At 35.9% G+C, this 16,351-nt stretch overlaps 1 protein-coding gene and 1 long non-coding RNA gene across 11 annotated transcripts in view; both read right to left on the minus strand.

Moving 5' to 3' along the window:
* Positions 1-16,351, minus strand: part of CaMKII (Calcium/calmodulin-dependent protein kinase II) — a 3,892,153-nt gene that overhangs the window by 2,897,495 nt on the left and 978,307 nt on the right. The window lies entirely within an intron of this gene.
* Positions 6,113-7,617, minus strand: LOC137234534 (uncharacterized). Its single transcript, XR_010947813.1, has 3 exons — positions 7,449-7,617; positions 6,341-6,490; positions 6,113-6,283 (listed from the first exon to the last, which is right to left on the minus strand). It is a non-coding gene; the product is annotated as an uncharacterized lncRNA (long non-coding RNA).

Consider the following 16,351-nt stretch of genomic DNA (forward strand, 5'->3'; position numbering starts at 1 on the left):
TCTTTAAACTTATTTTACAGTAATACGACTAGTTAGAGTTAAATATAAACAAATCCAAGTAAAATTTACATTTTGATTAATTTAATTAGTTAAATATTGTAACGCATTTAAATCACAGTGAAAATCATATATTCTTTTGAAATTTCAGTAAATCGGACCTATAATATAATAGTTAACATCATTTAATAGATAGGGCTTATCCTACACATCTGACGTTCCAGGTTCTGTGATAAAAATGGACTAGTTGCATCGCGACTTCATATTTACGAAACCTATTTTTAGTGATAACTTTTGAATGGGAAATAATATTTACCCTCCGCCATCGAAATAATAATATTTATACTAAAACAAATATTTTATCCTTTTTCCCATAATTTTTGAACGCTATTCTAGAGTTGTAGGTCAAACTAAAGTTTACCGAAATTTTTGGCCCGTTTTTCGTTTTAGCTGGCACATTTTTTGTTCTGGCACCCGCTTCAGCTGGCGGGAGGGATTTATGTGTGATTTTTGCCAACACAAATTTCAGATAAGTCCCTCGTGAGAGCGGAGAAAATGAGTGTAAACAAATGTTTCGTATCAATTCATCTATGGTTGCGAAGTTAAAATCGTTGCATGTGGCAGCTGCAAATTTGAATTCAACTGTTGAGGCTTTGCATATGACAAGAACGACTGCGACATTGTATTCGGCTGTGACAATGTGTGCTGCTGCTGCGACGTCGACATGTACACATACTGTGGTGGTATTGTGTAATTTTCTTCTATTGGTGGTGGAAACGATGTAGGCCATGCTTTTGACGCTGGCATTGCTACCGCTGCTATTAGCTATGTATGTGAAATCGGCGCCTGCGTGACTGCAACCGGCGCTGACGAAAACGAAGCACCACGCTCGTCGTCGTATTAACTTGAAGCTTGTTCTGGAATATTCGATACTCCTGGATGAAGAGTCTGCAGCTGTGCATTTAGCGTATCAACGGCGCCACACATCGCGCTAATTTGCACCTCGAGCTGCTTCATAACCCTATCGTCGTCCCTGACCAATTCCTCACCCTGCTTCCTGTTTTCCTTACTTGACGGTGATGCGCTTCCCTCTGCTGGCAATATTTCTTCACCATTGGCTCCAGGGTTTCTGCATCCACCTCCTGGAGTCTGTTAATTAACTCGACCTTTGTGCCACTTATTTTTATCTGCAATTTTTGTAAAATTTCTTTTAACGAGGATATGGTAAACTATTTAGGTCCAGGACCACTTCTGATGCTGTCACCCAGACAGAATTCAGCACAACCGATTTAAAGAATTTAAAATGACACTCGCTTTATTCACTTCAAGTTAACGACTGTCTCTTTATTTACATTTCAAGAATAAAAATGAAGATTTCAATAAATGGTAAATTAAGTACACAAGGGAGAATGAACATTAAATAAAATGAGAACATACAGAGTTGCCAGTAGATATAAAAGGCGTGATGACATATATACTATATATATATACTATATATACCACCGATCTTTATGATTTTTTCAGACAACAATATATGCTATATACGTATGCATTCGTTGAAATTTGAAGCCTCTAGCTCATAAAATAGGGCAGTAATTACGAAAAGTTTCTTATCTGAACAATCGGTTGTGGGGCTATATACTATATATTCGACCGATCTTATCAATTTTTTCAGACAACAATACTTGCAATTGTTGAACATTGAAACTCTGTACTTTGAATCTTTGAACATCGTGAATCCTCTTTTAAATGTCATTCATAATAAGTAAAATGAAACTATTTTCTTACTTCTTAATAAACCACTGAATTGAACGGTATTATAAATTTGCGCAGTTTTCATTAGGTTATGTGCCCAGAAGTTTACATATAAAATTTGTGTAGTAAGAAATGGCATCGTCAACACTTTATGCTTTTGAAAAACTGGATGTGTCCTGCTATGAAACGTGGATTGTACAGATGAGAAGTGTGCTTTTCCATGGTGGTTTGTGGAAAGTGGTAAATGAAGAGAAGCCTACAAATGCAGACGAATTGGCATTATGGACAGTAAATAACGAAAAAGCGTTGGCAACGATTCTACTCAGTGTGAAAACAGATCAACTTATTTACATCAAGAACTGCAAGCCATCAGCAAAAGCATGGCAGAAATTAAAGGAGGTGCATAAGCCTCAGGGTCCAGTACAAAAGGTTTCATTGTACAAGCAGCTGTATAACAAGCAAATGGGCGATGAAGAGAATGTACAAATATTTCTGAATTCTTTTACCGAAGTGGCTGATAAGTTGGCGGAGACTGGTGTTTCAATACAAGATGAATTTGAAAGTATAATTCTGTTATCAAGTTTACCTAAATCGTACGAGAATTTCGTAATAGCGATGGAGACGCGCGATGATCTACCAAATTTTAATGTATTAAAGTTAAAGTTTTTAGAAGAGGGAGAACGGCGTAAAAGGCAGGTCTTAGCATCGGAAATTGGTGGACAGCAAGCATTCGTAGCTCGTGAAAATGCCAATAAGAGAACGCAGCAGAAGTTTAATGGTAAATGTTTTGTATGCGGTAAGAAAGGGCATTATGCAAGTTAGTGCAACAACAACGAAAAGAAAAATGTTAGCGAAGCTGCTGTGAAAGTTAATGCAATGACAAAAACGCCCAGAAGATACAACGAAGTATATTAGTATAAGGACAGCGGGGCAACATCTCACATGTGTAACAACAAGGAAATGTTCGTGAATTATGTAGAGGTAAGAGAGAATATTTGGCTAGCATCAAACACATCAATAGTAGCGTTTGGAAAAGGTGATATATTGTTGAAAACAAATCAACGAAATGTTCGGTTGCACAATGTGTTGTACTCGCCGAATTCGAAGGCGAATTTCATTTCTAAAAGCAAAGCAGTAGAACGCGGTATGACAGTCAAGTTTAAAGACGAGCATGCATACCCTGCAGTCAAACCAACTAGATGTATACTAGATGAATACTAGTTTGCCAAAAATCCCAACTAGTATGAGTTCTGTAATTTTTTATATTAGCTACTGGTATTTTTAACATGGCGATGTCCTACGAAATATCAATTGCCAGTCTCTGCATCAGCATCATACCAATCGACAAACTAGTCATTATATACACCAACATCGTTCCAGATGCCATACTAGTCAGCATACTCATCAGGGTCATACGAATTAACATACTATTCAGCGTTTGCGCCAGCATTATACGAGATGGCATACTAGTTATTATATACATCAATATCATACCAACTGACATACTAGTTAGTGATTCAACATCAACATACCAGTTGGCATACTACTCAGTCTGTGCATCATTGTAAGACCAGTTGACATACTATTCGATTTTGCATCAGCATCCTACTAGTTAATACACTATAACTAGTTGGGTTGAAAAATTACTTGAAAATTCATAAATTAGCTCAAATTCATTTTATTCATTATATTTCATATATATAAAAAGTATTTATATTAGACTGGGTCGATTTATCAACCGATAACGCGCCATTGATTTTTACAACAGTTTTTTGAAAAAAAAAATATTTTTTGGGTTTTGGGGGTGTTTTGGTCGAAAAATTTACCCTTTCGCCATTATTTTTTCGCAGGCTCGAAAATTTTTTTTTTGGGTATACGTAGTGGAACTATTTTTTCTTGAGCCCAAATCCGATCGAAAAATCGATTGCGCGATATTGGTTAACTTTCGTCCATACAAATCGACCTAAGTTAATATACATACATATGTATATCACTTTAAAATTTATCACCTCAATACATTATACTTTGGAATAAATTTTGATAAAAATACGTACATATATATAAAACCTAAAAAGTAACGGAATAACACATGCCGATTTTGTGATCGATCAGCGGAGCCGGCGGACCATATCCTGTGCCGCAATCTCAAGACACAGGGCTAAATTTATGGGCTCACCATGGCCAGAACATTCCCACATTAAATCCCTCAAGCCAAGAGAACGGCTAGGGTTCATCAAGGAAGTCGGCTTGGATGATGTGCTGTGAAGAAGGTGAGGGCACAATAGACCAATGGTCGCAGTGCAATCTTCAATAAATTATCTATCTATCTAACGGAGAAGGACGAACCAGTCGTGGTTGACTACGTCAAAACAGGCCAAGCTGCACTAGAATGGTCCTATGATTAGTGTTAATGGAGTTAAGAACGGTGGTAGTGATATGCACTTTACGGAAGTCATGCTGATGGCTGGATAACCGAAGAATTTTATTTAATTGAGGGAATCGTAACGGCTTCAAATGTTTTCGTTACTGACCAAAGGCATAACATCGTTAGGTACTGGCTGGGTTTCCGGTCTTTGGTAGTGGTTTTATCCTTGCCATTCTCCATTATTCTGGAATGGCAAAGGCTTTTAACGCCAAGTAGAAGAAATGTGCTAGGCTGCTGATGCCCTCATGGTCATCGGCATAAGTTATCCGTCTGGGACTATTGATATGGAAGGCTTGGCGTTTTCGATATCTTCTTTAACCTCTGTTGAGGTAACGGTGAGGGTCGACTCGCCATGCTTTTGTTTATGTGCCCGTTGATTTGGACGATATCTAGCATTGTCAATTGAAGTATGGATTGCAAACTGGCACTCGCGCATTTCCTCGAGTCCGACAGACGAAATTCTAGTCGAATAAATTATCCAAATACTAACTACTATGAATAACACCACAAAATCATAGTCAATGAACCATTCTAAAACTGACTAGTATGATGAACGCCACAAAATTCTAGTCAAATAACTACTCGTACACTAACTAGTATGAATAACCCCACAAAATTGTAGTCAATGAACTAGAATGTTTGCTGACTACTTTGGCTTTTGACTGCAGGGTCCTGCAGTTAAACCAACTAGTTGTATACTAGAAGAATACTAGTTTGCCAAAAATTCCAACTAGTATGAGTTCTGTCTTTTTTCCATATTAGCAACTGGTATTTTTAACACGGCGATGCCCTACGAAATATCAATTGCCAGCTTTTGCATCAGCATCATACCAATTGACAAACTAGTCATTATATACACCAACATCATACCAGTTCACATACTAGTCATTATATACACCAACATCATACCAGATGACATACTAGTCAGCATACCCATCAGGGTCATACCAATTGACACACTAGTCAGCCTTTGCGCCAGCATTATACCAGATGACATACTAGTCATTATATACACCAATATCATGCCAATTGACATACCAGTCAGTGTATTCAACATCAACATACCAGTTGCCATACTACTCAGTCTATGCATCATTGTAATACCAGTTGACATACTAGTCGATATTTGAATCACCATCCTACTAGGTAATATACTGGTCCTAGTTGGGTTGAAAAATTACTTGAAAATTGATAAATTTGCTCAAATTCATTTTATTCATTATATTTCATATATATAAAAAGTATGTATATATACACATATGTCACTTTAAAATTTATCACTTCAATACATAATACTTTGGAATAGATTTTAATAAAAATGCATATAACTACGTATATAAAAACTTAAAGTATAATTCAAAATTACTAAACTAGTAAAAATGCATTTTTGATTAAATTCTAAAAGTATTTATGTATAGATATCACTTCATATATATCACTTCAAAATATATAAACCTAGGAACTAATGTAAATTAAAATTACTAGTATACAAAAACTAAAAAATTATAATTCAAAATTTTCTAACTAAACTCAAACTCATTTCAAAAATTAACCTTCAACTTAGGAACTAATGTAAATTAAAATTACTTATATATAAAAACTAAAAAATTATAATTCAAAATTTTCTAACTAAACTCAAATTCATTTCAAAAATTAACCTTCAACTTAGGAACTAATGTAAATTAAAATTTCTTATATATAAAAACTAAAAAATTATAATTCAAAATTTTCTAACTAAACTTAAATTGTTTTCAAAAATTAACCTTCAAGATTTCATTATTCTTATGTAATTAAAGAGCTACACCTTTTTTAGTTTTAATTTAGAAAGTTGCAGTTGAAGTTCAGAATTTTAAATTGAAGTTCAGAAAATTATAATTGGAGTTTTTGAACACTCTGAACTTCATTTGTAATTTTCTGAACTTCAATTGCAACTTTCCCAACTAAAACTGAAAAAGTGAAAAACAGTTTACTCCAGACTTTCTGGCAATGTTTTTACTGCCTTCGCCATGCCGCCTTTTTTTTGCAAAACCCCCTTCTTGTGCAACTGCATTGCTTTTCTAAGTTGTTCTTCCGGTTCATCGTTGGAAGTCAGGCTTATAATAGATTCTGCGAAATAATAAAATATCAAGATTATGTATATTTAATACTTCTTACGGATGTTACCCAAGAAAACTAAATAAAATTTGAGTGGTCTTTAAGGCCCTTCTTCCCATGCGTCCCGTCAACATTGTAGTCCATTATGACTGCACTGCTGAGGACTTTTTCAAGGTTTTTCTTAACCGAATTTTGCAGCAAGTTCCTAAGTGTTGAAATCTGTGAAAGTGAAAATGATTATAAGTATAGACCATATATGATACAAAATCATGCCAAGCACAACATAGCTTTAGCTCCATTCACAAAGTCCATAACCAAAAATTGTTTTTAAGAAGAATTTTTCACATATCTTGTATTTGTTGGTTAGGAACTTTAATTGAGCTACCGATAAGTAATTAAGAAAATTGTAAAACAAATGTTTACTGTCCAGAAGAAAGTACAATGAAGAAAAACAGCAAAAGGCTATGGAAAATAGTTTTTGAGATGTTTTTCGTGGGTCCGTATTTGTTCTGCAATGACGTAACCGATTTTACGCCAACGATAAATATGAATCTGTCAAACTATTTGGGAAAATGATAATACAATATGGCTTTAATATGTAGGTGTGGTCATTAGTTTACGCATGTCATTAATCCGATTCACCAATTACTATCTATTGAGATTTGAAAAATTTTCCACCTATTCGTTTTTACTTTTTTATTTAAAAAGTAAAATTAAGTCTAAGATCGGGGGTAACCAAACTCCATATTCTCAGCCAAGAGCGCTTATCGTACTGACAATTAGTTTAAGTTTTTTGAAATTAAATAAAATTAATACTTGGCGTGAAGTACCTACGACGAGGTTTAGGCCGAACTTTTCTTTCAATTTGCATAGTACTTTTTTTTGGTTTTTCTTAGAAATTGGCGAGACGCGAACTTAAAGGCTTACGGTGACTCTGAACGTCATCTGCAAGGCAGATCAATTTTCACTGAGAAGATTTTCATGCACAAATACACGCTTAGTGTTTACCAAATCCCTGCCGAGAAATACTTTCTTCTAATTGAAAAAATATGTTTCTAAATGTTTGGGATTTTTCTCGGGATTTGAACCCAGGACATTTCATGTGGTAGGCGGTAACCTACAGTTCCTCAAACCGAATTGATTATTTATAATTTTCACTATTGCAAAAAATACTTACAAACAAACTCCGATTCTCAGGTACAACCTTTTCATCAATCTTAAACAAATCCTCTTCACACGACAGAGGAAAGCAAGATTTTACTGAGCACGCTACAGCTTCTTTTTCAACTAACTTTCTCATTACCACTTTTTGGTCTGCAAATGCAGTCATCACTGCAGCATTTTTAGAAGACATAAAAGCTAAAGAAAATAAAGTAGAATCAAGGTAAATGTAATATGTATATAGAAATATATTTAACATTCTTACACAAAATGGTCTCCTTCAGGTTTCCGACGGTTTCTGAAAGTAAAAACAACACAAATTACCAAATAGATCTTGCATTCATGTAGAGCTTTTAGCTATACCAATGAAATATTTTTTATAAAAAATTTGCGTACTGGCAAATTTTGTCCTGCCCTAAAATTGGGTCAATTGCAAGCAAACAGGAAAAAATGCAATAACTTTTGAGAAAGACCGCCCTAGTTATAACTTTCAGAACTTGAATTTAAATTTTCTGAACTTAAATTGTAACTTTCTGCGTTTAATTTGGAATTTCTGATCTTCTACTGTAATTTTCTGAACTTGACTGGAAAAGGTGTAGACTTTTAACAAAAATTCTTTTATTACCAGGAATCGTAAATGGTGCACTAATGGAATATGCATTGAAATCATCAAAATTTCAACAACCGCAAAAATTTAAATTTTTTTGCTGATATCTCTTAGAGTTTTGGAACTTTCCAACATATGCTGTTTTTGTGTTGCAAATAAGTATATTGATTTGATTGGGATTTATATTGTATGGGGGATGTCACGACCCTCATTCCCATTTACCCCACTTCTCGTTAAAACTATGAATTTAACAATATCAGATATGCCAACCTTATGTAACGTGACTTAATCTGTTAAGGATATGTGATATTGAAAGAACCACACCCTCCTTTCCAATTCTTACCGATTTTCTCCACTGATATAAAATTGATATTGGGAATCTGCTTGCCAAGTATCATTGCCCTGGTATTGTTGGTATATATATCAGATGCCACGCTCCATACATATCAAACTATGTTTGCACTGAATCAATTTTTCTAACAAATTGGTGTATATTTAATTTAAATGTGCCACACGGTGAAAATTTGAGTGTGGCTTATTTACATATAAACAGGGTAACGTTTCACAAGACGGTGCACCACCTAATTTTTATCAAAGGTGGTATCAAAAGAAGCGTCTCGACCTCCGTTTTTAGAATCCCGAAGCGAAAACTAAAATTTTTATTTCTGTCAAACAGATATAAGCGAAAATCGGTTCTAATTTTCATGTGGTTGTTGTTTTTTTTATGTTTGTTGTACACACACACACATTAATGCAAAAAGGTGTTCTGCGAGGCATCGGACCCAACCATGGTAATTTTTTATAAGCGCGGCCGAAGGCTGCCAACGCAGAAAGGTGTTCTATGCAAAAAAACTATGGATCGGGCCCCATATTTCGGACCCTCTCGCAATCATTTTACGGATTTCTGTGAATAACTTTCGATAGAAATAAAAATTTTTTCCGCTTTCATATTCTTAAAACGGAGGTCGAGACGCGTCATTTGATACCACCTTTGATAATTTTTGATAAAAATTAGGTGGTGCACCGTCTTGTAAAACGTTACCATATAGATTTTTTTATTCGGTTTTGGGAATTGAATCTTCCAATTCCAAATGGTGGCAGTCTTCTTGCCTCTAGTTAAAGCGCCAGGTTAACAAACGTATAAGGGTAATATATTGGCAATATTTAGATGTGCCTAAGCAGCTAACGCATGTTGCAAAGTAAAAATCCGTAGCACAATAATTTTTCTTTTTTATTAAAGTCAAGGGATGTAAACAGATTTGTTTACATAATTTTTCGATATGACAGGAGAGTAGTTAGAGAACGCATATTAACGATGGTACTATCGAAATTGCATTAATTTAACCCTTGGACTGAAATTTATAGGCCCTACCCATAAAATTTTGTATGCATCATCGTGAGCTGACGGATGAGTGCATGTTTTTGGCGGGGGGAGCGACAAATCGCCTAAAACTGTGACTACTATACCCATTAAATAAGTTACCTAGCAAATTTGTTATCTTTGCATCCAACGCCTTGTAACCTGCACACTCTGCAACTTGTGACTTTTTATCTGGAAAAGAAAAAAACCCCGAGTTTATGATAACTTATTCAGATGTATATGTGATGGAACTTACAAGAGGATGATGGTACGTTCTCTACGTTGATGAAGGATACGCGCTTTATATCTTTCGGCATGGTTGGTTTATATTTATTGTTTAAATTCACTGGATATATGTTAATTTAGTTAATAAGTAGGGAAATTAATATTTTGTTGCATATGATTTCGCACCACCAAACAAAATAAATTATTAATTTCTCTAATGTGTTCAAATTAAATTGAGTTAAAAAGTGCCATGTAACAATGGCAGCAATAATATGCTATCAATATGAGGGAGACCTACTAGTTTACATTCTATTTCTTCAATAGGGCATTGATTTTCCTCGTCTATAAGTGAGAAGTCGCCCACGCAAATACGAAGGGACATGGAGTCAACTGGTTCTAAAAAGAAACTTCTCAAATTTGTAAACTCTTTCCCTATTAAAAAACGTCTGTCTTCTGAAAACCCTGTAATTCCTATTGGTTTGAATGGTTTAATGAGGCAAAAGCTATCTGGCTTTTTAGAAGAAAAGACGCAATCTTGGGAGAAAAAACACAAACCTCTGCCCCTCAACGTTTTTAAGCCCTGATGCTTATCCTTTGCTAGCAACGTTTCATGGCTGACTCTATTTATTATTTGTGGAAGAATTTGAGTTGGTTTTTTCACATACTTTTTTAATGTTTGTAAATAATTTTCGAAATCGTAAGCTGAAAAACTTGATAACAGACCAATTGATTCAACACTCTCCGTTAGATGCAGTAAATGATGGACGTTATGAGTAACACTGGAATTCCCGAAAATAGTTGAGAAATTTTCAATAAATAAAGATAACATATTTTTTGCAATTTCCAAATTATCTAAATATAATTTGGGACAAAGGAGCATCCTATACGCACAGAATAAAAGCAAAAATTGATATTGTAGGTCACCATGAACATTGTCCTTCAGAACAAGGACTCCTGTATATAAAAGAAATTGGCGAAACTCAGTTGCCTTCCAATTTGGGATTTCGTCGAACGACCTGGGCTTACGTGCGAATTCCTTCGTTATACACGGTGCTAGAGAGACTAAAAATTGTGACATATGTTTCTTTTTAAGCTTTTCAACTTTTAAATTTATATCGTCTTGAATCATTCTAAGAGATTGTCCATTTCCGTAACAAAAGGATTTAAAAATTCTGAAACATCGCTTGGCATTTTATTTCCAACACATATACCGGCAGGAAAAACACAAACAGTGCTAAAATCAACTAGCCGCACCAATATTGGCCACAATTGAATGCGAGAGCTTCTGAATAATGGCAACCCATCAATGTTGATGTCTATATCAACGGTGTCAATTTCTTTAAATATGTATGCAATTTTCTCCAGTTGCTTTCTCAAACCAACATGGCAATAGAGTCCTGGTGGAATGGATTTAGTAACAGCAATTTCTCTTCTTTTGGCATAGAGTGTTTCGGCGCTTCTTGGTACAACTAGATTCTCTTCTTGTAAAATACTAAGAAGGCTCTCAAATGCTCTACGTGATGGTCTAAAAGCAGTAAACCATTCCAGGATTTTTTTCTTAAAGGAACGCTGCAGTTTGCCTTCAACTGAATTTCCACTATCTACATTCATAGCTCCATCTGAACAATCACTTTCCTCACATTCATACTTAGTAGGCAAACTCCCTATATCGCCACCTCCACTTATGGTAGTACCGCATTCCTCCACAGAGGATTTTAATGGCCCTGCTTCATCATTACTAGAAACTGCTCTAAACAAAGTCCTAGCGTACATTTCCCTTTGCTTCTTGAAAAGTCTTCTCATATTACGTTTGCTACTCATTGTTACATGCAGTTTTGAACTCACCAAAATCGCAAAACACCACAAAATTTATATTTTTTATTTTATTTTTTATTATAAGGCACGAGCAAAATTTTTCCACTTTTCCGTACACGCTTGATAATTTGGAATGTATGCTGAAAAAGTTAGATGTGTATACGCAAGCCGTTTATCGATTATTGCGATTGCCAACGATAGATCGAAAAAATGTAGTCGGCTAATATGATCGTCCGCGCTCGTGTTATGTTTTTCTTAAAACAGCTGTTGTTATATTACAACTATAACAACTTTTTATGGAATAGCCACAATATTTTGTTTTCCAAATAATATATAAAGCTTTACATGTAAAACCACCAATGCGGTAACGACAGATAGCAAATCGATAGGTAGAATACAGCAGCAACGGCATAAAGCAAAGCAAAAAATTTACATGAATCGCCTTTCTGCGTTGATTTTAAACTATGAAATGTCTTGCTGCTTTAATACAAGCACAGATTTAGCTGCACTACACTATGCGGCAAAATATTCTTTGCATGCATTCTTATGGACAAAGTCCAAAAAGTGTAGCGCCGTTGCCGCTACATGTCGCGCATGTAAGTCCGCCTTTACTTTTATTGACGACATATCTGTACTGTTTTCATGCATAAAAATTACAATCGCCTTTTAAATGAAATTTCTATACAAATTTTTGAACATCAAATTTTTTTCACTGAACTGGAAATAATTTACACACAGTCGTATTCTTAAAATTTTGAACAGTATACTTTTACGGGAACCCAAAACTTAATTGTTTAGGGTAATATAAGGCAGCGCGTAAGATTTAGAAATGCTTACTTATATCGCACAAATAACCTACCCAGATTGCGCATTCACAAGTTCAAAATTGCTTCGTTCTGCGCAACTACGTCACAGTTGCCTACTTAAGCGAATGAAAGAAAGAAAAAACAAGTAAGGAAGGCTAAGCTCGGGTGTAACCGAACATTACATACTCAGTTGAGAGCTGTGGAGACAAAGTAAGGGAAAATCACCATGTTGTAAAAAGAACCTAGGGTAACCCTGGAATGTGTTTGTATGACATGCGTATCAAATGGCAGGTATTAAAGAGTATTTTAAGAGGAATTTATTTTGTATGATATGGGTATTAGAGTATTTTAAAAGGGCGTGGGCCTAAGTTCTATAGATGGACGCCTTTTCGACATATCGCCAAAAAGATGGACCAGGGGTGACTCTAGAATTTATTTGTACGATATGAGTATCAAATGAAAGGTGTTAATAAGTATTTTAAGAGGGCGTGGGCCTTAGTTCAATATGCGGACGCCTTTTCGAGATATCGCCATAAAGGTGGGCCAGGGGTGACTCTAGAATTTTTTTGTACGATATGGGTATCAAATGAAAGGCGTTAATGAGTATTTTTAAAGGGCGGGGGCCTTAGTTCTATAGGTGGACGCCTTTTCGAGATATCGCCATAAAGGTGGACCAGGGGTGACTCTAGAATTTGTTTGTACGATATGGGTATCAAATGAAAGGTGTTAATGAGTATTTTAAAAGGGCGTGGGCCTTGGTTCTAAAAGGTGGACGCCTTTTCGGAATATCGTTATAAAAGTGGACCAGGGTTTACTCTAGAATGCATTTGCACAATATGGGTATTAAACGGAAGGTGTTAGTAAGTGTTTTAAAAGGGAGTGGGCCTTAGTTCTATGGGTGGACGCCTTTTCGGGATATCGCCATAAAGGTGGACCAGGGGTGACTCTAGAATTTGTTTGTACGATATGTGTATCACATGAAAGGTGTTAAAGAGTATTTTAAAAGGGAGTGGGCCTTAGTTCTATAGGTGGATGCCTTTTTGAGATATCGCCATAAAGGTGGGCCAGGGGTGACTCTAGAATTTTTTTGTACGATATGGGTATCAAATGAAAGGTGTTAATAAGTATTTTAAGAGGGCGTGGGCCTTAGTTCAATATGCGGACGCCTTTTCGAGATATCGCCATAAAGGTGGGCCAGGGGTGACTCTAGAATTTTTTTGTACGATATGGGTATCAAATGAAAGGCGTTAATGAGTATTTTTAAAGGGCGGGGGCCTTAGTTCTATAGGCAGACGCCTTTTCGAGATATCGCCATAAAGGTGGGCCAGGGGTGACTCTAGAATTTTTTTGTACGATATGGGTATCAAATGAAAGGCGTTAATGAGTATTTTTAAAGGGGGGGGGGGCCTTAGTTCTATAGGTGGACGCCTTTTCGAGATATCGCCATAAACGTGGACCAGGGGTGACTCTAGAATGCGTTTGTACAATATGGGTATCAAATGAAAGGTGTTAATGAGTATTTTAAAAGGGCGTGGGCCTTAGTTCTATAGGTGGACGCCTTTTCGAGATATCGCCATAAAGGTGGACCAGGGGTGACTCTAGAATTTGTTTGTACGATATGTGTATCACATGAAAGGTGTTAAAGAGTATTTTAAAAGGGAGTGGGCCTTAGTTCTATAGGTGGATGCCTTTTTGAGATATCGCCATAAAGGTGGGCCAGGGGTGACTCTAGAATTTTTTTGTACGATATGGGTATCAAATGAAAGGCGTTAATGAGTATTTTTAAAGGGCGTGGGCCTTAGTTCTATAGGTGGACGCCTTTTCGAGATATCGCCATAAAGGTGGACCAGGGGTGACTCTAGAATTTGTTTGTACGATATGGGTATCAAATGAAAGGTGTTAATGAGTATTTTATAAGGGCGTGGGCCCTAGTTCTATAGGTGGACGCCTTTTCCAGATATTGCCATAAAGGTGGACCAGGGGTGACTCTAGAATTTGTTTGTACGATATGGGTATCAAATGAAAGATGTTAATGAGTATTTTAAAAGGGAGTTGGGCTTAGTTCTATAGGTGGATGACTTTTCGAGATATCGCCATAAAGGTGGGCAAGGGTGACTCTAGAATTTTTTTGTACGATATGGGTATCAAATGAAAGGTGTTAATGAGTATTTTAAAAGGGCGTTGGCCTTAGTTCTATAGGTGGACGCCTTTTCGAGATATCGCCATAAAGATGGACATGGGGTGACTCTAGAATTTGTTTGTACGATATGGGTATCAAATGAAAGCTGTTAATGAGTATTTTAAAAGGGAGTTGGCCTTAGTTCTATAGGTGGATGGCTTTTCGAGATATCGCCATAAAGGTGGACAGGGATGACTCTAGAATTTTTTTGTACGATATGGGTGTCAAATGAAAGGTGTTAATGAGTATTTTAAAAGGGCGTGGGCCTTAGTTCTATAGGTGGACGCCTTTTCGAGATATCGCCATAAAGGTGGACCAGGTGTGACTCTAGAATGTGTTTGTACGATATGGGTACCAAATTAAAGGTATTAATGAGGGTTTTAAAAGGGAGTGGCCCTTAGTTGTATATGTGAAGGCGTTTTCGAGATATCGACCAAAATGTGGACCAGGGTGATCCAGAACATCATCTGTCGGGTACCGCTAATTTATTTATATATGTAATACCACGAAGAGTGTTCCTTCCAAGATTCCAAGGGCTTTTGGTTTCGCCCTGCAAAACTTTTTCATTTTCTTCTACTTAATATGGTAGGTGTCACAAACATTTTAACAAGTTTTTTTCTAAAGTTATATTTTGCGTCAATAAACCAATACAATTACCATGTTTCATCCCTTTTTTCGTATTTGGTATATAATTATGGAATTTTTTTCCTTTTTCGTAATATTCGATATCGAAAAAGTGGGCGTGGCCATAGTCGGATTTCGGCCATTTTTTACTCCAATATAAAGTGAGTTCAGATAAGTACGTGAACTGAGTTTAGTAAAGATATATCGATTTTTGCTCAAGTTATGGTGTTAACGGCCGAGCGGAAGGACAGACGGTCGACTGTGTATAAAAACTGGGCGTGGCTTCAACCGATTTCGCCCTTTTTCACAGAAAACAGTTATTGTCCTAGAATCTAAGCCCCTACTAAATTTCACAAGGATTGGTAAATTTTTGTTCGACTTATGGCATTAAAAGCATCCTAGACAAATTAAATGAAAAAGGGCGGAGCCACGCCTATTTTGAAATTTTCTTTTATTTTTGTATTTTATTACACCATATCATTACTGGAGTTGAATGTTGACATAATATACTTATATACTGTAAAGTTATTACCTTTTCTTTTAAAATTTGAATTTAAAAAAAAAATATTTTTTTGAAGTGGGCGTGGTCGTTCTCCGATTTTGCTAATTTTTATTGAGCAGACATATAGTAATAAGAGTAACGTTCCTGCCAAATTTCATCATGATATCTTCAACGACTGCTAAATTACAGCTTGCAAAACTTTCAAATTACCTTCTTTTAAAAGTGGGCGGTGCCACGCCCATTTTCCAAAATTTTACTAGTTTTCTATTCTGCGTCATAAATACAACTCAACTACCTAGTTTCATCATTTAATCCGTATTTGGTAATGAATTATCGCACTTTTTCGACTTTTCGATATCGAAAAAGTGGGCGTGGTTATTGTCCGATATCGTTCATTTTAAATAGCGATCTGAGATGAGTGCCCAGGAACCTACATACAAAATTTCATCAAGATATCTCAAAATTTACTCAAGTTATCGTGTTAACGGACAGACGGACGGACGGACGGACGGACGGACATGGCTCAATAGAATTTTTTTTCGATACTGATGATTTTGATATATGGAAGTCTATATATATCTCGATTCCTTTATACCTGTACAACCAACCGTTATCCAATCAAAGTTAATATACTCTGTGAGCTTTGCTCAACTGAGTATAAAAACAAGAGCTAAAGGAAAATGACGTAATAATTGCCCATAAAAAACAGCTGAACTAATGTTTACATGCGCAATGCGCCACTTTCTATATTTCCATCATGCATATATCGCTGTATCAAAATCGATAGTTTCGTTTATAGAA

Source organism: Eurosta solidaginis, chromosome X (assembly GCF_040869045.1).
Source record: "Eurosta solidaginis isolate ZX-2024a chromosome X, ASM4086904v1, whole genome shotgun sequence".
Lineage (NCBI taxonomy): Eukaryota > Metazoa > Arthropoda > Insecta > Diptera > Tephritidae > Eurosta > Eurosta solidaginis.